This window comes from Aethalodelphis obliquidens, unplaced genomic scaffold (assembly GCF_003676395.1).
Source record: "Aethalodelphis obliquidens isolate GAN/ISIS:26980383/991018 unplaced genomic scaffold, ASM367639v1 scaffold2, whole genome shotgun sequence".
NCBI classification, from domain to species: Eukaryota; Metazoa; Chordata; class Mammalia; order Artiodactyla; family Delphinidae; genus Aethalodelphis; species Aethalodelphis obliquidens.
In genome coordinates this window covers 7,936,302-7,962,024 of record NW_020837946.1, presented here as the reverse complement: position 1 = coordinate 7,962,024, position 25,723 = coordinate 7,936,302, and the positions used below count along the sequence as shown (strand labels likewise).

The window sequence follows — 25,723 nt, the reverse complement described above, 5'->3', positions numbered from 1 at the left end:
TAAAATACTTTGTAACAATCATCTATAGAAGCATTTTGGAAGGAGTACACTGGCTTTTGGGAGCCTTAATTAGTTTTAAACGGAAATTGTCAATATCAATTTTTATATATCAAGCAGAACACATTCACTGTACATGCCAGTACCTCACCGGCCAGTTGAGGGAGGAAGAAAGAATGAATGAGATTAGGGGAAGGGAAGAGAATAGAGAGAGGGAATGGGGAAGGCAAAGAGGGTAAAGAGGAAAGAAACACAGAACACACACAAACAGGGAAAGAGACTCAAGGGAGAGAGTTAAAGGAAAAAAAAAAAAGACACTGAGAAAAAGAGACAAATAGAAATGCCCACATAAACTCAGAACCAAGAGACAGGGTTAAGACAGAAGGGAACAAAAAGGAAGGGCCTCAGGAAGTTTAGAGATGAGATTCCACAGCTTTTCCTACCTTCATATTGTACTGTAGAGTTGTCTTGGTTAGTGGCTTTCATAGGATGATTTGAAAATGATGGGTAGAGGAGACTGAACACTCCAACTATCAGCCCCTCTGAAAATGTTAATTGGCTGATTCATAGTTTCCTGGAATTTATCATACAAACTGTGGTTACCAGGGGGGAGAGGGAATAGGGAGGGGGAATATAGGGGTAGGGGGGGTAAGAGGTACAAGCTATTAGGTATAAAATAAGCTACAAGGATATATTGAACAACATGGTGAATATAGCCAATATTTTATAATAACTATAAATGGAGTATAACCTTTAAAAATTGTGAATCACTATATTTATTGTATGCCTGTAACTTATATAATATTGTGCAGCAACTAGACTTCAAAAAAATGTGTGGTACTTTCGAGAATGAAAGAGGGTGCTAACGGGGAAGCACACTTAAATGAGTTGGTTCATGTAAAGTGCTTAGAACAGTCCCTGGGCATTTAGTAAGCAGTGTGTTAACTATTATTATTATTATTAATTATCATCTCCAATCTGGCCTCCTTGCTTCCATTCCTGACTCCTCCTCCAACCCATTCTCCTCACAGAAGGAAGTGGTTTTTTAGGACTGCAAATTAGATGTCAATCCCATTTTTTCCTTTCCACTTAAAAAAAAAATGGAGTCCTTTCCATGGTTTCCAAGGTCCCCAGTCACTATCCTCTGGTCACAGTGGGCTCCTTCCTCTGTCTCCGAGACAGTAGTCTCTTCTGCCTGGGTGATGCCCGTCCAAGAGCTTCTGCCCTTACTCTTTACACCCTCAGGTACTGGCTTCAGTGGCACCTCCTCAGAGAGACTCTTGGGACCACTCAGGTTCCAGCAGTTTCTAAATCCAAATCTGCCCGACTCCTAAGTCTGTGCCCCTAGGCCAACACCTGGCCACACCTTGGCCTCCCTTAAGCAGATTTGTGATATCTCCACTTCCCCTGAGAAAAGGCTAAATACCACTCCGCCTTTGTGTATTAGCTTCCTGGTCAAAAACCTTCAGTGGATCCTCAGAGTGATCCAGGGCTCTCCATATATCTCAATGATCTCAAACTATCATTCATTCAATAAATGCTTACTGACAACCTACTAGGTGCCAAATATTGACATCAAAGTTGCATGTAAAAAAATTTAGGCAACACTGTTTCATAAAAAGGGACAAGTGGAGGGAAATAATATTTCTAAATTCATATATTATTTTATTAAAATTATGATCTTAAATATGTATGTAAAAATATGTTTTCATTGGAAAGATAAGAAATTGCCTTATACTCAGGGTCACCTTATATTTGGGCATTATTCTGATAATGTTGTGGGTTTTCTTTACTTAAAACCAAAGAACTTTACTCATTTCCTTCAAGATAATTCATACTCAAGCTGGATAATTTGCAATGATATTGAGATAATTCTCTAGTGATATTAACTCCCATTCTGACACCAATCTAAGGATGGAAGATATATAACATTTTGATTCATAGCAATTCATCAAGAAGGGAATTGGTTTACCAAGTATTATTCTATTCTAGTCTTTTTTAAAAAAATAAACTTTATTTATTTATTTATGGCTGCATTGGGTCTGTTGTTGCACGTGGGCTTTCTCTGTTGTTGCACGTGGAGAGCAGGGGCTACCCTTCGTTGCGGTGCGCGGGCTTCTCACTGTGGTGGCTTCTCTTGTTGCAGAGCACGGGCTCTAGGCACGCGGGCTCAGTAGTTGTGGCTCGCAGGCTCTAGAGCACAGGCTCAGTAGTTGCGGCATACGGGCTTAGTTGCTCCGTGTCATGTGGGATGTTCCCGGACCAGGGATTGAACCCGTGTCCCCTGCATTGGCAGGCAGATTCTTAACCACTGCGCCACCAGGGAAGTCCCTAAATAAACTTTTAATTTTAGAATAGTTTTAGATTTGCAGAAAAGCTGTAAAATAGTAGAGTTCTCATGTAGCCCACACCAGTTTCCCTTATTATAAACATTTACGTTTGTCACAACTGATGAACCGACACTAATACATTATCATTAATTAAAGTCTACAGTTTGTTCAGATTTCCTTGGTTTTAATGTAATGTCCTTTTTCTGTCCTAGGATCCCACATTACATTTAGTTGTCATGTCTCCTGAAGCTCTTCTTGGCTGTGAGAATTTCTCAGATTTCCCTTGTTTTTGATGACCTTGTTGAGGAGCACTTGTCAGGTATTTCCTGAGAGTCTCTCAGTTGGGGTTTGTCTGATGTTTTTTCTCATGATTGTGGGTTTTGGGGAGGAAGATCACTGATGTAAAGTGCCATTTTCATCACATCGTGTCAAGGGCACATACTACCAACATGATGTTGACCTCAATCGCTTGGCTGAGGCAGTGCTTGTCAGTCTTCTCCATTGTAAACAGTCTTTTTCCCTTCTTTCCATATTTTACTCTTAGAAGGTAGCTGCTGTACACAGCCTAAATTATGGTGTGGGAGTTATACTCCACCTCCCCATGGTAAGACTAACTATATAAATTATTTGGAATTATGCAGTGGAGATTGGTCTTTTCTCCCATTTATTTTTAAATCCAATTATTTATTTATATCAGTCCAGTTGGTTTTATTATCAAATGACTGTGCTCTGATACCCAAATTTTTATCTGCAACATGAAAATGTTTCAACACTAAGTGATCTATTTAAAAATATTTATTTAAGGCGTTCACCTATAAGTCTCAGGGATTCATTTGGACTGTGGGGGGGAAGATAGAGACCACAATGTATATTAGTATATAGTCACAAGGAAAAGTTGACAGAGAAGAAAACAAAATTAGTTTGGAGCAGAACACCTGGATTAGGGTTCAATTCTACCACATAATAGCTGTGTGATCTTAGATAAGTCATTTATCCTGCCTGAGTTTTTGTTTGTCAACTACCGATAATACCAAAGCCTTAAGGTTATTGCAGGATTATATGAAATGCCTACAAAAATGGTTTATAAATTGTTAAACATGATACAAATGTAGGACATTATTATATCATAATTATTCAGGATTGGAAAAAGCAAAAAAAAAAAGGAAGTTCTTCTGAGCTATTTCAAATTCTCTAATAAAAGCACATTATCTTAAACGCTGTATAATATTCAATAGGGAAAAACTAAAAGTTAGTGGTATTAGTTAATGGTTTGTTTTTTTTTTTTTGCGGTACGCGGGCCTCTCACTGTTGTGGCCTCACCCGTTGCAGAGCACAGGCTCCGGACGCGCAGGATCAGCGGCCAATGGCTCACGGGCTCAGCCGCTCCGCGGCATGTGGGATCTTCCCGGACCGGGGCACGAACCCGCATCCCCTACATCGGCAGGTGGACTCTCAACCACTGCGCCACCAGGGAAGCCCTAGTTAATGTTTGATTTTGGTTTTACTCACTCAAAACCTTATAATTCCCAGAATATCTGTTGCAGTGCTTTTTGTTGCTCATATATTAATCAGCATTTCTTTTCCCATCTTCATCTGTTTAAGAGAACAGGTAAGACCTAATTCTACTCTATACTTCTAAATATGTTTATACTAAATATTAGATATACAGAGAGCAGAAATTGTATTTAGGGGTTTGAGTTGCTTAACCTGGAAAAAATAAAGGCAGGGATGGCTCCCTTAGATTTAGCATTTCAAATAAAACCTAACTTTAATTCTTTCTGGTTTTCTACTTCACTCACATTTTACACTGATATGTATTAACTAAGAGTTAGGTAGTTTTTTTTTTTTTACATCTTTATTGGAGTATAATTGCTTTACAATGGTGTGTTAGTTTCTGTTTTATATCAAAGTGAATCAGTTATACATATACATATGTTCCCATATCTCTTCCCTCTTGCGTCTCCCTCCCACCCTCCCTATCCCACCCCTCTAGGTGGTCACAAAGCACCGAGCTGATCTCCCTGTGCTATGCGGCTGCTTCCCACTAGCTATCTACCTTACGTTTGGTAGTGTATATATGTCCATGCCTCTCTCTCACTTTGTCACAGCTTACCCTCCACCCTCCCCATACCCTCAAGTCCATTCTCTAGTAGGTCCTGTCTTACCCCTAGGTTCTTCATGACATTATTTTTTTCTTAAATTCCGTATATATGTGTTAGCATAGGGTATTTGTCTTTCTCTTTATGACTTACTTCACTCTGTATGACAGACTCTAGGTCTATCCACCTCATTACAAAGAGCTCAATTTCGTTTCTTTTTATGGCTGAGTAATATTCCATTGTATATATGTGCCACATCTTCTTTATCCATTCATCCGATGATGGACACCTAGGTTGTTTCCATCTCCTAGCTATTGTAAATAGAGCTGCAATGAACATTCTGGTACATGACTCTTTTTGAATTATGGTTCCTCAGGGTATATGCCCAGTAGTGGGATTGCTGAGTCAAATGGTAGTTCTATTTGTAGTTTTTTAAGGAACCTCCATACTGTTCTCCACAGTGGCTGTATCAATTTACATTCCCACCAACAGTGCAAGAGGGTTCCCTTTTCTCCACACCCTCTCCAGCATTTACTGTTTCTAGATTTTTTGATGATGGCCATTCTGACTGGTGTGAGATGATATCTCATTGTAGTTTTGATTTGCATTTCTCTAATGATTAATGATGGTGGGCATTCTTTCATGTGTTTGTTGGCAGTCTGCATATCTTCTTTGGAGAAATGTCTATTTAGGTCTTCTGCCCATTTTTGGATTGGGTTGTTTGCTTTTTTGTTATTGAGCTGCATGAGCTGCTTGTAAATTTTTGGAGATTAATCCTTTGCCAGTTGCTTCATTTGCAAATATTTTCTCCCATTCTGAGGGTTGTCGTTTGGTCTTGTTTATGGTTTCCTTTGCTGTGCAAAAGCTTTGAAGTTTCATTAGGTCCCATTTGTTTATTTTTGTCTTTATTTCCATTTCTCTAGGAGGTGGGTCAAAAAGGATCTTGCTGTGATTTATGTCATAGAGTGTTCTGCCTATGTTTTCCTCTAAGAGTTTGATAGTTTCTGGCCTTACATTTAGGTCTTTAATCCATTTTGAGCTTATTTTTGTGTATGGTGTTAGGGAGTGATCTAATCTCATACTTTTATATGTACCTGTCCAGTTTTCCCAGCACCACTTATTGAAGAGGCTGTCCTTTCTCCACTGTACATTCCTGCCTCCTTTATCAAAGATAAGGTGACCATATGTGCGTGGGTTTATCTCTGGGCTTTCTATCCTGTTCCATTGATCTATCTTTCTGTTTTTGTGCCAGTACCATACTGTCTTGATTACTGTAACTTTGTAGTATAGTCTGAAGTCAGGGAGCCTGATTCCTAGAGCTTCGTTTTTCGTTCTCAAGATTGCTTTGGCTATTTGGGGTCTTTTGTGTTACCATACAAATTGTGAAATTTTTTGTTCTAGTTCTGTGAAAAATGCCAGTGGTAGTTTGATAGGGATTGCATTGAATCTGTAGATTGTTTTGGGTAGTAGAGTCATTTTCACAATGTTGATTCTTCCAATCCAAGAACATGGTATATCTCTCCACCTACCTGTATCATCTTTAATTTCTTTCATCAGTGTCTTATAATTTTCTGCATACAGGTCTTTTGTCTCCTTAGATAGGTTTATTCCTAGATATTTTATTCTTTTTGTTGCAATCGTAAATGGGAGTATTTTCTTGATTTCACTTTCAGATTTTTCATCATTAGTATATAGGAATGCCAGAGATTTCTGTGCATTAATTTTGTATCCTGCTACTTTACCAAATTCATTGATTAGCTCTAGTAGTTTTCTGATAGCATCTTTAGGATTCTCTATGTATAGTATCATATCATCTGCAAACAGTGACAGCTTTACTTCTTCTTTTCCGATTTGGATTCCTTTTATTTCCTTTCTTCTCTGACTGCTGTGGCTAAAACTTCCAAAACTATGTTGAATAAGAGTGGTGAGAGTGGGCAACCTTGTCTTGTTCCTGATCTTAGTGGAAATGCTTTCAGTTTTTCACTATTGAGGACGATGTTGGCTGTGGGTTTGTCATATATGGCCTTTATTATGTTGAGGAAAGTTCCCTCTATGCCTACTTTCTGCAGGGTTTTTATCATAAATGGGTGTTGAATTTTGTCGAAAGCTTTCTCTGCATCTATTGAGATGATCATATGGTTTTTCTCCTTCAATTTGTTAATATGGTGTATCACGTTGATTGATTTGCGTATATTGAAGAATCCTTGCATTCCTGGAATAAACCCCACTTGATCATGGTGCATGATCCGTTTAATGTGCTGTTGGATTCTGTTTGCTAGTATTTTGTTGAGGATTTTTGCATCTATATTCATCAGTGATATTGGCCTGTAGTTTTCTTTCTTTGTGACATCCTTGTCTGGTTTTGGTATCAGGGTGATGGTGGCCTCGTAGAACGAGTTTGGGAGTGTTCCTCCCTCTGCTATATTTTGGAAGAGTTTGAGAAGGATAGGTGTTAGCTTTTCTCTAAGTGTTTGATAGAATTTGCCTGTGAAGCCATCTGGTCCTGGGCTTTTGTTTGTTGGAAGATTTTTAATCACAGTTTCAATTTTAGTGCTTGTGATGGGTCTGTTCATATTTTCTATTTCTTCCTGATTCAGTCTTGGCAGGTTGTGCATTTCTAAGAATTTGTCCATTTCTTCCAGGTTGTCCATTTTATTGGCATATAGTTGCTTGTAGTAATCTCTCATGATCTTTTGTATTTCTGCAGTGTCAGTTGTTACTTCTCCTTTTTCATTTCTAATTCTATTGATCTGAGTCTTCTCCCTTTTTTTCTTGATGAGTCTGCCTAATGGTTTATCAATTTTGTTTATCTTCTCAAAGAACCAGCTTTTAGTTTTATTGATCTTTGCTATTGTTTCCTTCATTTCTTTTTCATTTATTTCTGATCTGATTTTTATGATTTCTTTCCTTCTGCTAACTTTGGGGTTTTTTTGTTCTTCAGGGAAGTCCCAGGGGATGCTCATTTTAAAAAGCAATTCTGGACTTCCCTGGTGGCACACTGGTTAAGAATCCACCTGCCAATACAGGGGACACAGGTTCGAGCCCTGGTCCAGGAAGATCCCACATGCCGCAGAGCAACTAAGCCTGTTCACCACAACTGCTGAGCCTGCGCTCTAGAGCCCGCGAGCCACAACTACTGAGCCCACGTGCTACAACTACTGAAGCCTGGGTGCCTAGAGACTGTGCTCCCCAACAAAGACAAGCCACTTCAATGAGAAGCCTGTGCACCGCAACTAAGAGTAGCCCCTGTTCACCGCAACTAGAGAAAGCCTGCACGCAGCAAGGAAGACCCAATGCAGCCAAAAATAAATAAATAAATAAAAAAGCAATTCTATGTGCAATAAAATTGAAGTTCCACTTGTCTAGCCTTTACAATCTAATACACTGTGACTAGAGTTACATTCCTAAAGTACGAGCTGGATCATATCATTACTTCCTCTTCATAAACCTTCAAAAGACTTTCACTTCAGAGAAAACTTCCTAACTTCTTAGCTTGGCATTTAAAATTCTTTACATTGTGGCACAAACATCTCTCTAGTCTCCCTTTCTGCTTCACAGCCCTTCCTATCCCTTCCTGTACCCCATTCTCATCTAGGCATAGTGAATATACTATGCCTCATGCAACTCTACGCTCTCTGGTCAGCTTGGGCACTTGTTTGAAGTCTCTCAGGAGAGGAACCAGAAAGATCAAGAGAGTTGAGTGGCCTTTTGGGGACCTAATCAAGTGTTATGATCACCACAAGGCCACACCAGACAAGCTGATAAAAGGAGGTGGGAAGAAACCTTTCTTTAGCTTAGAGGACCCCTGTGGAGGTAACCATGATGGAGGAAAATGGGAGTAACAAAGACACAATAATTATCATTGGCAGAAGCTGGCTATAATTGCCCCAGATGTACCAATTGCAGAGCAAAGGCACCCATATCACCTCAAGAAAATCTCTCTAAAATACATCAAGTGTGACCAGTCTTTACTTCCATCGAGAGAAGGAAACATCCTTTGTCCTTTTCATATAATGCTGTAAATGTTGTAGAGCAAAACTTGTTCCCAAAAATGGCAGCTTCTCATCATGTGATGGGACTAAGAGAAAGGCAACAAAGCAGAGCTGTTCAGTACCCTAACCAACATTACACAGTTGAGAGGCAGCAGCCCAGGATTTGGAAAGATGGTCAGACTCTGAAGCTTAAGCTTCTTCCACTGTTCCCGCTGCCTCCCCATGAAAGGGAATAAAGCAACGATAAAACAACTGTCTTAGTCTTCGTGCTCCTTCTTACCCTTTCCTCCAAAGATTAAAATTCACCCTTGTTTCTATTACAACTTTAAAAATTACCATGTTTTTTTCTTAATGAAATGAAAAACAACTTATTTGTAAAAAGACTCAGAAAAACTCTTAAGTCTTCAGCACTTCTAGAAACACCAAACTGCTTAAGCCAATGGCAATTCTGGTTTCAGTCACTGGTTCCTATTCTAGGTGAAGCTGACTGCTCATGAAGTGATTCACAGGTAAAATACAGCTTTTAATTCTTTCAACCATTAGTAGTTCAGGTCTCCCTTAGTTTGCTCATTCTCCTATACCCTGAGTTTGCAGTCTTTGGATGATGCAGAGTTGAGGGTGACTATTAGGCTATGGAAGAGGAATATACATTTTTAACAATGGATGAAAAGAAATATTTTGTTTTCAAGGAAGAGAATGGGTCAAGAAGTGTTGAGTAAGGAGAAATAAAGATGCTAGTATAAAGTAAGCCATGGGGAAACACCAGAAGCATTCCCTTTGAAGTCAGAAGTAGGACAGAGATACCTTCTAGCACCACTATTATTTACTTTATTCTGGAGGTACTAGACAATACAATTATAAGAGGAAATAATATGAAATATAAAAATTGGACAAGAGAAAATAAAATTATCATTATTTGCAAGTGATATGATTATATATCTGGAAAACCCAAAAGAATCAAAAGAAAACCTACTGTAAATAATAAACAAATAAGGATGCTTGGCCCCAAATTAATACTATATTAACAAATAGCAGAAAATATAATGGAATGAAAAATCTCAAAGCAAAAGGAACAAAAAAGTTAAATACTTAGGAAGAAACATATCAAGAAAGTTGTAAGCTCTGCAAGAAAAAAAACCCTCTAAATGCAACTGAGGGGCACAAAAGAAATATTAAATAAATGGAAAGACCCTAATTTTGGATGGAAAAATTAATGTCATGAAGATTAATCTGTAAATTTAATGCAATCCAAATAAGTTTAACTATAGGATTTTTAAAAAACCAGGTAAACTGATTTTAAAATTCATATGGACAATATGAGAATCATCAGGGAAATCCTGAAGAGTTACAAGCAAAAGGTAACAAGAAATACATCCTTCCAGATATTAAAACTTATAAAGCTATAGTAATTAAAATAGTGTGTAGAGCTGAACGTGACTAGGCAGGTCAATGGAAGAGAACAGAAAATTGACCAATGGAAGAGAATAGAAAAAATCATACGGAATTTAGTATATATTAATAGAGACATTTAAAATCAGTGGCAAAAAAGATGGACTAGTGAATAAATAGTGTTAGGACAAAAGGGTGGCCATACAGAAAAATTAAATCTCTAACTCACTCCTTCCATTAAAATGTATTTCAGATAGATCAAAGTTAAAAAAGGAAGGAAGGAAGGAATAAAGGGAGGAAGGAAGGGGAAAAATACAGAGGGAAATGTGGGAATCTTTTTTATAATCTAGGAGTGGGAAAGGTCTAATGTGATGAAAAATCCAGAAGGCTTTATAGGAATTCTCTTCCTTCTCTGACCAAACCTGCAAACTGCCAGAAATCTTCACTTCCTCTGTCATTGCTATATTCCTCCCACTTAAAGCCTGTAGAGGCTCCCTATTTCATATATAATTTATTCCTCCACTTGATTTAAAAAAAAAACAGTCCAGCTTTTAAACTGCAAGAAAGTTTTAGTTTTCACTATATAACCTTTTATACTGTTTGAAAAAATTTTAATCTGTATATTACTTAAAAATAAAAGCACAAATAACTTTGGTAATAATCACTTCCTAATTATTAACCAAAGGACAGGCCTAATTTTTCATGCTCTAGGTCATTTGAATTTCTTTCTTTCTTTGGAAGCTTTTCTCTTTAGTGATGATTTGGACCTGGGTTCCTCACTACTCTAATATATAATAACTTCTGCAGAAGGAGAGAATTCCAGTAGGATCTATTGAATTTGATCAGATTAATCTTTGCAGCAGCTTCTGCCATGTCAACTCTGGTGTCACTAGTTTCACTTCACTAAAGGCAGTGTGTGCGGCTTCTTTAAACAGAGGGGCAGAATTACCAGGCCACACGTTTGTACCTCCTGGCTAAAACAGACACTATAACCAGACATCTCCGAACGAATCAAGAGTTAAAAATGAGCTTCTACTTGCCAAACGGCCCTCCTCAATGCCTATTTTTGTCTTCCTCTGTCTGATTTTCTAGTACTTGCTCCCCATTACACTTCCCTTTATTCTGAACTCTCATAGGCTTTTAGCAGGTGTTTTGTGTACTAGTTGCTGTTTCCCTAATTTGATTATGGGTTTCTTGAGGGCAGAAGTGTTCCCACTCATTGAGTTTATAGCAAAAACAGGGAAATCTTTGGCTGTGAGTTCCTGGCTTTTGTGTCACATCAATCAGTACCTTTCCAGTGTGCCAAAAGTAATTAGCAAAAATTTTATTTTGGAGGGGGGGTAATAGGGCTAAGAAGGATGAACAATGAAGAAATCGCTTACAAATTATTAGGTCTAGGGTACTCTACATGATGGTAGTCAATATTAGTTTTTTATAGGGTACATTTTCTTAGGAAGAATTTTTATTTTAGGATTATGCTTGAATTAAGGCAAAAAAGGGACTAATTTCTTAATTAGCATTTTATTTTTATTCTACTTTGTAAAGTACAATTTATCTCTTTTTCATGGCACTTATTAACAGGTATCTTAGAGTTACTGTATAGTTGGGTACAAAAAAAAAACAAAAAAAATTTGTTTGTTTTTGCCGTGCCTTGTGGCATGCGGGATCTTAGTTACCACTCCCTGCAGTGGAAGTGTGGAGTTTTAACCACTGGACGGCCAGGAGGGTCCCTACTGTACTGTTCTTATTTACTTAGAACTTGGTTATCGTTTTCAGTCTTCCTTAAAAAATAATCAAATTCTAGAAATAATCTTTTCCTGCCATTGTAGTAACAATTTAGAATTATAAACTTTGGAAAATGTAATCTCTTAAAGATGCTACCAAAGTCAAAACAAGGGCACATTCCTAAACTATGCCAGAGAAAACAACAAAGACCATTAGCTCTATTAGCTTGAAATGTGACCGAGTACAAAGGAATAATTTTTTTTTTACATCTTTATTGGAGTATAATTGCTTTACAATAAGGAATCATTTTTCTCGTTTTTTTTTTTTTTGAGGTAGACGGGCCTCTCACTGCTGTGGCCTCTCCCGTTGTGGCGCACAGGCTCCGGACGCGCAGGCTCAGCGGCCATGGCTCACGGGCCCAGCCACTCCGCGGCATGTGGGATCCTCCCGGACAGGGGCACAAACCCGTGTCCCCTGCATCGGCAGGCAGACTCTCAACCACTGCGCCACCAGGGAAGCCCAGGAATCATTTTTAAATGGGCAATTATTATTATAAATAAATAGCACAGTCTCCTTTATATTTTCATACTATTTTTAGAGATTGGATAGTTTGTAAAGATAAATATGTTTGCTGGTCATTTGAATGCACACATTTAACTAGAAAAAGGTACCACATCTAAGATCCTGTGAGATTCCTTAATATAAGAGGAGAGAGAGATTGAAAGGTAGAGACGAGAGAGAGAGAGAGAAGAGGGAGAGAGGAGAGAGAGAAGAGAGGGAGAGAGAGAGAGGAGAGGTGGAGAGGAATGGGGAGAGAGGGAGAGAGGGAGAGAGAGGGAGAGAGAGGGAGAGAGAGAGAGAGAAGAGAGAGAGAAGAGAGAGAGAGAGAAAGAGAGAAGAGAGAGAGAAGGGGGGGGAGAGAGAGAGAGAGAAGGGGGAGGGGGAGAGGGGGAGAGAAAAAGAAAGAAAAACAGAGAGTGAGCCTGCTTTTTCATACATCTGAATTTAATGTTAGCAATTTAAAACAGTTGTGTGAAAATGAAGGGTATTTTTTTTTAATGAAAAAAAATTAAGTGGTTTAAAACGCTCTGCAGGAATTTACTGTTTTAAAGGTACCAAATAAGTTACCTTATAAATGGAGTAAATTTTCTGTAATATTAATGTTTAAAGCCCTAATTTGAGAGTTATAAGTGAATTTCTGTTTACTGTGATTTCTTCAGGCAGGGCACATCTATGGTAAGTCTTCACTGTGATAGGAAAGAATGTCAGTCATATTGGATAACTTCTGAAGATTATACCCCACTTAGATACAGTCATATTTCAGATCTGAACCACCTAAAAGCTAGAACTTAATTTGTCACACCACTGTAATATATCTTTCCCTACCGCACAAGACCTCTCTCTTAAAAAAAGAATTCCTTTGATGTCTTCATAAAGTTACATTTTTTGTGTGTTTTTAAGCCAAAGAACCTGGAGTGCATCACTGTCACATCAATGACACCTCATAATTAGCATACACTTTCAATATGGCCTCAAGCAAGGGCCAAGACCAAATTATCTATATGGGAAACAACTTCCAGGGCAGCACTAACTTTATACAACCAAGAGAACCTGAAATTCTCTGCTGTATTAGCATTTGCTGGCAGAGGAGGCTGCTGTCAATTTGCTCCTGTCACATTATTTTCTTTTGTCTCAGACAGAAGCCACAGGGGAGGCTACAGGGTTTGCTTTTCACTTGAAACAACAGCAGAGATTATGGATTCCCTCCCCTGCCTAACTTGACTACTGGCTCCTCTCCTGGAAACAGGGTAAAACTGGGGACAGAACATACCAAACAGGACGAGCAATCTGCTATTCCATGAAACTTTTGGTTGGCCACTTGGGGAACATGGAGATGTCTGTCAGAGGAAGGAAAATAAGGAAATTCTGTAGAGCTGGCTTTGACAAGAAGGTCCACTAGCTTCCTTGTTACCCTCTATGTTTCTTTGCTCCACTTCTCACTTCTTCTAATACACATTGCTGAGTCTGACTGTAAATACGATAGCTGAAAAGCAGCTGGTTCCACAACTGTCTTGCATGGTTATTCACCAAATGGACTCTCTGGGTAATCCTAGAACGTATGTTACCCGGGGAAACAACAGTTGATGGTACTGTACCAATGTCCATTTCCTGGTTTTGGTAATATACTGTGGCTATGTAAGCTGTTATCATTGAGGGTCACTGGGTGAAGGGTACAAGGAAACTCACTGATCTATTTTCACAACTTCTTGTGAGCTAAAATTATTTCAAAACGAAGTTTAAAGATAAAAAAACAGACACCCATATGTACATCCACACTACTAGTTTCTAAGACAGCATTTAAGACTCTAAGGCTGTGCTTTTCTTTATGGCCTTCAATATTCCATTGTTGTTTTACTTTACTTATGTTTAAACTTTATCACTTAGTTTTTTTCCTTAGTGATAACGAAGTAAATGATATTCAGTAATATAACAAAGATTTCAATAGGGAAATAAGGCAAACAGAGGCCTTATTTCCAAATGAAGTTAAAGAGAAACTGTAGAAAGGGTCACAAGGAGGAGATTTCTTGTCCTCCTTTGTGGTTTATCTCTCATGCTGAGAATTATAGGTTTCGGGGTGGGGGAAAGATGCAGAAGAGTTAACCAGTTAACCAGCTGCTGAGTTAAACAGCTGGTGGTGGTTTTGGACCCAGGTAACTAGAAAAGTAATGGTACCTTATAAAAAAATTTAAGAGAAAAAAAGAATTTTATTTTCGAGAGGAGGGGAAAAGAGTTGGTAACGGTATGGCAAAGGAGGATGCAACACGGAGGCCCCTCAAAAACCTCAAGGATGAAAAAGCATGTAGAACATGTAGGTGGGAAGTACACTAACGAATACTTCAAGCTACAATAATTAGTTATGGAACTAGCATAAAAATAGGCACAACGATATACTAGAAAACATAGCCGTGACCCCAGCGTATATTAAAACTTCTATACTATACGCTATATTCCAAATCACTGAAGAAAAATGACTAATTATCTCACATTCTTTACTATAACACACTACAACTGGCCTCAAGAATTAGATATAAAGAAAATATACGTGAATATTTATGTGACCTAAGGATGAAAAAGCCCTCTAAACAGACATGCAAAAGAAAAAAAATCATAAAAGGAGTAAAGAGTATACAATTTGAAAAACAATAGTTCAAGACCCCAGTGGTTTCAGCCAGAGAGGGAGAGTACTAGGGTTGGGGACAGAGATTAAAGCAGACTAGTTTATTCAAACTGTTTTAAGTTTTTACAAGATGAATATATTTGTTTATTACTTGAGTTAAGTTAATTTAAAAAGTATCTCAGAAAGTAAAACCATAGAACACCTGCTACCTCAAAATCATCATAAACAAAGTTAAGTCAAATGAAAAACTAGAAAATTATAATATGACAAGCAAAGGGACAAGGTCTTTACTATACAAGGAGCACGTATGTAAGAAAAAGACAAAATGGCTCAAAAGAACACTAGGCAAAACATGGGGGAAATGCAAGTTTTCACCTGTCAAACGGGCCCCCTGAGCCTGGCCCTCAGAGAAGGTGAGGGAGAAAGAGCTGTCTCCCCAGGGTTTCCAAGGGAGGTGCCTCCCTGGGGGAGGATCAGGTTTCAGAGAGGCAAGCAGGCAGGACGTGGTGGGGGCTCCAGGAAGAGCTCCTGGACGGAAGAGACTGTTTTTAGGATGGAAAAGGGTTTTCTGACAGGGTGGTGTTGGGGAGGACTGGGTGGAGTGTAAGGCAAGGGGATGAGACTACCAGAAAGGACTGGTGCCTGGAGGAGCCTGCATTTTGGGAGGGTACAGGAAGTTTATGGAGTCACTGAGTCATTTATAGCCTATTCTCAAGGTTTCTGACTTTACAAAATTATTTTGGTGCCAAAATTGCCCAAGGGCTTTGTTTCTTCGGGCACTGACCTTTTTGACCTTCCTTTCCAGTCAGTCACCAAGTCCTGCTATTTTCTTCCATTAAAATGCAGTTTCATATTTTTCCCCCCTATCCAATCTGCATGCTACTGCCAGACTGTTGTTTCTAAAGTATCACTTGGATCATGTCTCCTCCCTGCTCAAAAACCTTTTAGTGTTTTCTACTGTCACTGGATCAAGTATAGACACACACACTCATCCGCCACCCTGAGGTGTCTCCGGTTCACTTCAAAAACATCTGCTCCAGCCAAAGTGGTTCAATCACAGACCTGTCCCTATATGTGACACCACCCCCAAAACCTTTTTTGTGCTTTTCCTAAGCTGATTTCACACTCAAACACCCTTTCCTTTTTACTTCTCCATAGTCTAGCAACCTTTCACGTTCAGTTTCATTCCCTCATCAGTATACAATGTGGTTAAAGCACAGGCGTGGAAACTCACAGCCCTGGTTATAATCATGGCTCTGTCATTTAATGGTTTTGTGACCTTGGGCTTAGTTTCTTAAGGCTTAGTTTGCCTCAACTCCAAAATGTAATAAATACTTTTACGACTTTTGTGAAGATTCAGTAAGAACTGATGTATGTAAAACTAATACAGTGCCTGGAACAGAGTAGATTAGTAGTAGTGCCTGGAAACTCACTAGATTAGTATTCATTATTATTGTCCAAACACCCTCTTTTCTCTGAGTGTAAAGTTTTTCTTACTAGCTGGTAATAGCTTGTGAGCACTGCTGTTTTCTCTCTTATATTTAAACTTTTTATACTTCTTAACACTCAATGTGCCAAGCCCTGTGTTAGGGGCTTTACAAACACAAAACCACATGAGTTAGGTACCGCTCTATCACTTCACTTTCTGGATGGGAAAACTAAGTTTGGAGATATTAAAAACCTTACCTAGGGCTTCCCTGGTGGCGCAGTGGTTAAGAATCTGCCTGCCAATGCAGGGGACATGGGTTTGTGCCCCGGTCCGAGAAGATCCCACATGCCGCGGAGCGGCTAGGCCTGTGAGCCATGGCCGCTGAGCCTGCGCGTCTGGAGCCTGTGCTCTGCAACGGGAGAGGCCGCAACAGTGAGAGGCCCGCGTACCGCAAAAAAAACACAAAAAACAAAAAACCCTTACCTAATATTAAACAGCTAGTAAAGAGTAGAAGGAAGATGCAGGTGATTCTTTGATTGGTCTATTTTTAAGATGGAAAATTGCCTAGGATTTTCATGAATGATGGTTGGGCAGTCCTAATGAGTCAGGTCTGGTTTTCCCTCACCTGGAGATTTCTCCCAGGGAGAACTGAGCACTGTCACTAGATCCGGCTTCAGCATCACTCTCCAAACAGCCAGAGCCTGGGCTTTCCTCCAGGGACCACCATGACCCTTTGACTTTCAGAAAGAAAGCATACTAGCAGCCCCATGTTTTGTTACAAGAAGAGAGGAAGATCATTTCCAGAGTCAGAAATCATGCCATAAGGCATCAAGAACAAAAACCAGGTTTCCATCAGCAAAAAGCACCCTTTCTGAGGAGAAAAAAAGGGAGGCTCTTAATAGAAAGAGCCAAGCCTTCTGAGTACAGAAGAGGCCAACTTTTCCCAAAGGTAACGTTTAAAAGAGTGTGAGTCATAAGAGTCAGAAAGACAAAACCCTAAAGGGCAAGGGAAGGACAGACCTCACTATTAATTTATTCTTCACTCCCATGACAGTGCCAGTACATGCAATTAGAATTTCTTTTTTCTTTTTTGGTAAGAATTGAAGAAAGACAAAAATGAACCATTATATTAACTGATACTATAATTATGTTTACAAACTGATTTCCAGTGGAATCATTACACATTAGGCCTCTTTAGGAGCCTATAGTTTCCAGACTGTGAAAAAGCATTTCCTCTGAGTGAAACCTGCAAATTTTATCTCCCTAACTAAAGATAAAACTGTTTTGGCTGATAAAGGTTAAAGAACTCCTCTAAAACAACCAGAAAAGAAACCAACAGCCATACAACAAAACAACAACAACAAAAAGCAGACTTCTCATGTCTCGGAGAGTTAACATACACTGAGCTAAGGCTCAGTGTATGTTAACTCCCTGAGCTGGGAGACTGGGATTGATGGACGACCAACAGGGGTTCTGAGGTTTTGCCCTTCATTCATCCACTTGTCAAATTCTGCTCAGAGGCTCTTTGCTTGTGGAAGGAGGGCAAAGAATTTTTTTCTCTACAGTGCTTTTTGTTATTCTCTCCTGTAGGTCAAAAGAATTACGAGGACTGTTCAAATATCGTTAAGATGGCGATATTTCCCAAATTCAACTTGATCACTATCAAAATCCCAGCTGGCTTTTTTTGCAGAAATCGAAAGACTGATTCTAAAATTCATATGGACATCAAGGGACTCAGAGTAGCCAAACAATCTTGAGAAAGAAAACAAAGTTGGACAAATCACACCTCCTGATTTCAAAACTTGCTACAAAGCTACAGTAATCAAGATGGTGTGGTACTGGCATAAGGATAGACATATATATCAATGGACTAGAACTGAGAGTCCATAAATAAACCTCACATTTATGGTCAAATGATTTTCAACAAGGGTGCCAAGACAATTCAATGGGAGAAAGAATAGTCTTTTCAACAGATGGTGCTGGGATAATGGGCTATCTACATGCAAAAAAAAAAATAAAGTTGGACCCCCAACTCTCACACCATACATAAAAATTAACCCAAAGTGGATCATAGGTCCAAATGTAAGAGTTAAAATTATAAAACTCTTAGAAAAAATATAGGAGTAACTCTTTGTGACCTTGGGCTAGTTAAAGCCTTCTTAGATATGACAGACTAGAAAAACACAAGTGACAAAAGAAAAAATAAACTGAACTTCATCAAAGTTAAAAACTCTTATGCTTCAAAGGAAACCATTAAGAAAATGCAAAAACAAGGGACTTCCCTGGTGGTCCAGTGGTAAAGAATCCACCTTCCAATGCAGGGGACGTGGGTTTGATCCCTTGTCAGGGAACTAAGATCCCACGTGCTGCAGGGCAACTAAGCCCGTGTGCCACAACTACTGAGCTCGTGCGTCTCAACTAGAGAGCCTGCATGCTGCAAACTACAGAGCCCATGCGCTCTGGAACCCATGCGCCACAATAAGAGAGGAGCCCACGGGCCCCAACGAAGAGCCCACATGCCGCAAGGAAAGATCCTGCATGCCTCAACAAAGATCCCGTGTGCCGCAACTAAGATCCATCGCAGCCAAAAATAAAAACAAATAAATAATTAATAAGTATTAAAAAAAAAAAAGAAAACGGAAAAACAACCCAAAGAATGGGAGAAAATATTTGCAAATCATAAATCTGATAAGGGAATTGTATCCAGAATTTATAAAGAACTCTTACAACTCAATAATAAGACAAATAACCCAATTAAAAAATGGACAAGAATCAGAACAGACATTTCTCCAAAGAAAATATACAAATATGGAGAAAAGGGAACCCTCTTGCACTGTTGGTGGGAATGTAAATTGATACAGCCACTATGGAGAACAGTACGGAGGTTCCTTAAAAAAACTAAAAATAGAACTACCATATGACCCAGCAATCCCACTACTGGGCATATACCCAGAGAAAACCATAATTCAAAAAGACACATGCACCCCAAATGTTCACTGCAGCACTATTTACAATAGCCAGGTCATAGAAGCAACCTAAATGCCTATCGACAGACAAATGGATAAAGAAGATGTGGTACATATGTACAATGGAATATTACTCAGCCATAAAAGGGAACGAAATTGGGTCATTTGTAGAGACGTGGATGGATCTAGAGACTGTTGTACAGAGTAAAGTAAGTCAGAAGGAGAAAAACAAATATCGTATATTAACACATATATGTGGAACCTAGAAAAATGGTGCAGATGAACTGGTTTGCAGGGCAGAAATAGAGACGCAGATGTAGAGAACAAACGTATGGACACCACGGGGGAAAAGTGGCGGGGTGGGGGTGGTGGGATGAATTGGGAGGTTGCGATTGACATATATACACTAATATGTATAAAATAGATAACTAACATGAACCTGCTGTATAAAAAAATAAATAAAATAAAATTCAAAAAAAAAGGAGCTTCCCTGGTGGTGCAGTGGTTGAGAATCCGCCTGACAATGCAGGGGACACGGGTTCAATCCCTGGTCCGGGAAGATTCCACATGCCATGGAGCAACTAAGCCCGTGTGCCACAACTACTGAGCCTGTGCTCTAGAGCCTGCGAGCCACAACTACTGAAGCCTGCATGCCTAGAGCCTGTGCTCCACAACAAGAGAAGCCACCGCAATGAGAAGCCCGCACACCGCAATGAAGAGTAGCCCCCGTGCGCCGCAACCAGAGAAAGCCCGCGCGCAGCAACGAAGATCCAATGCAGCCAAAAATAAATGAGTAACAAAAAAAAAAATTTATTAAAAAAAGAAATAAAAAAAAAAAAGAAAATATACAAATAGCCAAAAACACATGAAAAGATGTTCAACATCATTAGTCATCAGGGAAATGCATATTAAAACCACAACGAGATACTACTTTATACCCTCTAGGATAAGTATTCTCAGGAAGACATAGCGTGGATGATGATGTAGAGAAATTGGAACCCTCATATACTGCTGTTGGAAATGTAAAATGGTGCAGCCACTTTGGAAGAGTCTGGCAGTTTCTCAGAAGGTTAAACAGAGTTACCATACGGCCCAGCTATTCCACTCCTAGGTATATGCCTAAGAGATATGAAAACATATGTTCACACAACAACTTGTACATGAATGTTCATAGCAGCATTACTCATAATAACCAAAAAAAGTGAAGACAACCCAAATGTTCATCAACTGATGAATGGATAAACAAAATGTGGTATATCCACACAATGGACTACTATTTGGAATTAAAATGGAATTAAGTACTGATACATGCTACAACATGGATGAACCTTGAAAACAATATCTTAAGTGAAAGAAGCTAGTCACAAAAGACTAAATATTCTTTGGTCCCATTTACATGAAATATCCAGAATAGTCAAATCTATAGAGACAGAAGGTAGACTAATGGTTTCCTAGAGCTGGAGTGGGAGGGTAGAGGAAACAGGGGATGCCTGCTAATGGGTACAAGGGTTTCTTTCAGGGTGATGAAATGTTCCAAAAGTGATTGTGTTGATGGCTGCACAACACTGTGAATACACTAAAAACCACTGAATTGTACATTTTAAATGCGTGAATTGTATCTTAATAAAGCTATTAAATACGTACTTTAAAAAGAACTATACAGATATCAGAAAAAGCCTTCAAAATTAATGAAAGGATCATAAAATGTTTCAAAAAGCAAAAATCCAGAAAAGAATCAGAGAGACACTTGGTAAGTATGTGGAAAAGGAATCTGTAGGACTAGAAAGGATCCAGCAGACAGTTAAAATATTCTTGGTCTGGATCTATTCTGAAAAACAAAAAAACACATGGCGGGAGGGATAAATTGGGAGTTTGGGATTAACATATACACACTACTATATATAAAAGAGATAAACAACAAGGACCTATTGTATAGCACAGGGAACTATATTCAACATCTTGTAATAACCTATAATAGAAAAGAATCTGAAAAAGAATATATATATATAACTTTGCTGTACACCTGAAACTAATACAACTTTGTAAATCAACTATACTTCAATAAAAAAACCAAAACATATTATATATCAATTCTATCTCAATAAATTTAGAAAAAAATTTAAAAAACACGAGCGGGAGAGTCTAACACAACCTGTTCTACCTTTTTTTTGAAGTTTTATTTTATAAATGACAAAAAAGGGATGGTTTGCATATGAACTCTTTAGATATAGGAAAAGCCTAGTAGTAATTTCTCATGCCAAATCCACCTTCCACCCTAATGTTTTCTGAACCATTACTTTAATAATAAAGAAAATACAGAATTAGGCTATCAAATCTACTAAGGCCATCAATGAAATCCATCATTCATTTGTGTAGTACCTTAAAGTTCATAAATCACTTTTATACCTATTATCTCAGCTGACCCTCTTGAAGCAGGTATCACACCCATTTTACAGATGAAGAAACAGCCTCAGAGACATTAACAGGCACTTAAAGCCTCACAGCTAGTGAGAAGTATAGACAGATTAGAACCCGGGTCTTGCTCTACTAAGCCACCTTCTAAGTTTATAAAGAAATTGCTCTGGGATTCCCTGGTGGTGCAGTGGTTGAGAGTCCACCTGCCGATGCAGGGGACACGGGTTCAAGCCCCGGTCCGGGAAGATTCCACATGCTGTGGAGCGGCTGGGCCCGTGAGCCATGGCCGCTGAGCCTGTGCGTCCGGAGCCTGTGCTCTGCAACGGGAGAGGCCACAACAGTGAGAGGCTCGTGTACCGCAAAAAAAATAAAATAAAATAAAAGGAATTGCTCTTTTGTATAGAATATTCCTTTAGTAATATTCCTTTAGTAAATACACTTTTTTTCTTGTTGAATTTTCTCTTATATATAGTGTTAGGAACTAATTTAAAATAGCAATTTGGTACATATTGAAACATAGTTTAATATGTACTATAACATATATTTATTCTACACTAATCTCAATCATATATTTCATTTTTAAAAAATAAAAAAACAATTACTCGGGAAGTTCCCTGGCGGTCCAGTGATTAGGACTCAGTGCTTTCACTGCCTTGGCCCCAGGTTCAACCCTGGTTGGGGAACCAAGATCCTATAAGCCTCATGGCATGACCAAAAAAAACAATTACTCAGGATGAACAAATTCTAAGCTGACTACTACAGTGTTTCTGACTAATAGCTAAGAAGTCAAAATAATGCTTTTGTGCAATAATTTTGCTAGGCATCCAAACATCAAACATGTGTCTCATCTATTTAATTTACCTTATATACTAACATCAGTGGCCAGGGAAATATTCTTTTCTTAATTTGTATTTTCGTATCTTATTTAAGAGTTAAGGTACTATAATGACACGTAGTGCAGTATATGCACATCCTCCAAAACACAATGCCATTCTGAACATAAATAAATGTGGTCTAAAAATTGAATCCCCAAATTTTGATGTAATTTTAGATAGAAGTTTTCCTAATTATTTCCTCTTTATTTTCCCTCCAGAATGTCCAGAATAGTCATCTACTATACAGTTGTTAAACAGTTACCGGTGTGAAGTAATGATCAACTTACAATTGGTAAAAAAAAAAAAAAAAAAAATGTTAATCCACATTTGAATGACCAAAGGGTTTTGGATTATAACATGGCTGACTGGACATTTCATTTGCCTAACATTTACTGAACACTTATGAGTGTTAGGCTCAGGGCTAGGGTATACTATGATTAATAAGACATGACTCTGTACATGCTCTCTGGAGTTCTCCTCCAGGTAGGGAAAACCACCAGGTAAAAGAATAATTACAATGCAATGTGAGAAGTACTATCTATAATGGAGGCTTGTACAAAGTATCGTCTTTGGCTTGCTTGTGATCAGGTCTTGTGAGATAAGATAAGTATCAGTGTCTAAAACATGCCTCCAAAGCTGAATATCCACTCACTAACTTGTATCATCTTTCAATACTGTGCCATACCCAGGTGTCGCCTCTCTTCCTGATTTGCATAACCAGGCAAGATAGCCAAGGTCGATAGCACTACTGTCTCAGGTTAGGCACAACCTCAGATCAAACACTACTCAAAGGAACACACATCCCCTCATGACCTTAGTCAGTAGGTACAGCTCCTGAAGTCTTTAGGTTGTGAAGTGTTGTGGAATCTTTCTCCTCAGAAGAACTGCTAAGTTTAAAAGCTGTGTTAGTCAGAACTACAAATCTGTGAATAAAACATTTAGCCTATTTCTCTGAAATTAAAAACTGTATATTTCTGAACCTTTTATATATAGATTCTGGTAGAGAAAAGGTTAAATGAAGTAAAAAAGATGACAAGCAGAACTCTTCCCCTGCAGAGTCAGCTACTGTGCATCTTTTAAAAGGTTCCCCAACTGTAGAATGTATCTCCTTTCTTCTGATTGTAAAGGACCACTAGCAAAATTATTCCTTTCCCATACAATGCAACTGGACTGGGTCAGGAATAGAACAGCCAAGAGGAAAAGGCAGATCATTTTTTTTTGAAGCTGGAGGACTGGTATTTATTCCCAAGTTCAGGAAAAAAGAGGTACTTGACTTTCTTTAATTACAACATAGCCTGGCCAACTATATACCACTGATGTTTTCAAGATGTTGCTCAAAGGATATTCCAGCTCTTCATATCAAAATGTACACATTAATGCAGAGGAAACTCAAACTGTAATAGATATTAGTTGTCTTGAAGCACAATTCCAACTAAACCAAAAACGATTTGAAGAGGAAGTTCAGAAATATAATGCCCTCCAATAGGACACATAGGTTGCGAGACAAACGTCATTAAGGATTCCCTAGGGTACAGCATCTTCTGGGATGGTAAAGTCAAGTTCTATGTGTTAGGTTTAAGTGCTCAGAAAAATGCTGGTACTCAATTGATGACAGTTGCAAAAGCCTCTGGGAAGGTCTGATCTGACCTCACCGCAGTTCTGACATCTCCATTTAAACATCTTCCCTTCTGTGGACAAGGAAAGCTTCCAAGCACTAAAGGTTTCCAAGAGTTAAACAGTCAGTCTCTCAAAAGACTCTAATCAGTATATAAACATACCTTTTAAGTAAAAATCCAGTCATCCTGGGTCAAGATTCACTTTAAACAATATAAAAGCCTATGTAAATGATATTTAATGGTATGAGAAAATATTTGTAATATACTGATGTGTGAAAAAGGATAAACTTTTTTTTTAAATGAGGAGGTTTACAAAATACATATAATGTGATCACATTTGTTAAAAAGTATATATACACATATGAGGATTTTTTACCAAAAGAATTCATGGTTATTATAGAAAGTCTGGAAAATAGAGGACAAAAAAACAATAGCTGTAATCCTATAAACCAGAGATTACCATTTAATATTTTAGTGTTTATATTTCCAATTTTTTCTATGTGTATATATATGTCCTCCCAATAAATGTAAATGTAAAAAACATAGTCTTTTACTTAGTCATTAGTTTTGCACTGATTTACATATAATGCTATTCTAGGAAACTAGGGCAAATTTTAAGATTCATGCACTAGAGTGGTTCTTAACCTTGGCTGCATATTAGAATTGCCTGGGGAACGTTTAAAATTCCCAATTTCTGGACCACCCCCCAGACCAATTAAACTAGCATCTTTGAAGATGGTACCTAGGCATCAGTATTTTTCAAAGTTCCCCAGGTGATTCCACTGAACAGCCAGGGTTGAGAAACACTACTTGCCAGCTTTCCCCCTTCTGAGCAAAACATGATTTACAGCAGTGCTTTCTTAAACTTTCATGTGCATACAAATCATGTGCGGATCTTGTCAAAATATAGATTCTGGTTCAGGATAGGACCTGAGATTCTGCACTGGGTCAGGGATCATACTCTGAGTAGCTGTAGGGTTCTGGGAAAGAAAACTCTTTTAAAGAATGGAAAGAAAAAATTATAGCCACTGAAGCCCATATTCTATGCCAGCCAGGAAGGGGTAATCTACAGCGGATGAACAAAGAATTGATATGAGGAGAAAAAGATGTTTCTAGGAAATAAGATTTTAGGGGACTGAAAGAAAGTTTGGAATAACTACATTTTTCAGGGGAAAACAGTCGTTGGAGCTTATATAGTTTGTGTGCACAAAGAAGGGCAAGCAAGCTTAGAAGACAAGAGAGGTGGGCAGTATGAGAAAAAAAAATCAAATGTGTAAAACATTGTTATGGAAAAAATAAAATCTTTGGCTGCCGTGCTGGAAATGGATAGAGAAACACCACAAGAGAACCTGCAGAATATTTCACTGTCAAAAACATGTTTGGGGGCCTCCCTGGTGGCGCAGTGGTTGAGAGTCCACCTGCCAATGCAGGGGACACGGGTTCGTGCCCCGGTCCGGGAAGATCCCACATGCCGCGGAGCAGCTGGGCCCGTGAGCCATGGCCTCTGAACCTGCGCGTCCGGAGCCTGTGCTCTGCAACGGGAGGGGCCACAACAGTGAGAGGCCCGCGTACCGCAAAAAAAAAACACCAAAAAAAAAAACCATGTTTGGGAACCAGTACAGCTAATAAACTGAAGTTGGTGTAGATTAATAATCATCCTCCATCATCTCCCTCCTGGGACATAAGAGACCCCAGGAGCATAAGTCTCCCCT

The 25,723-nt window shown here is 38.7% G+C and overlaps 1 protein-coding gene across 2 annotated transcripts in view; it reads right to left on the bottom strand.

Moving 5' to 3' along the window:
• PDE6D (phosphodiesterase 6D) overlaps positions 1 to 25,723 on the bottom strand; it is a 52,134-nt gene that overhangs the window by 10,403 nt on the left and 16,008 nt on the right. Inside the window, exon 1 of one of the 2 annotated variants that reach the window (XM_027118505.1) lies at positions 441 to 571. The exons of the other annotated variant lie outside the window; for it this stretch is intronic. The gene's annotated coding sequence lies outside the window, so the exon portion shown is untranslated. Of the gene's footprint in view, positions 1 to 440; positions 572 to 25,723 lie in introns of those variants that run through there. 2 annotated transcript variants of the gene reach the window in all.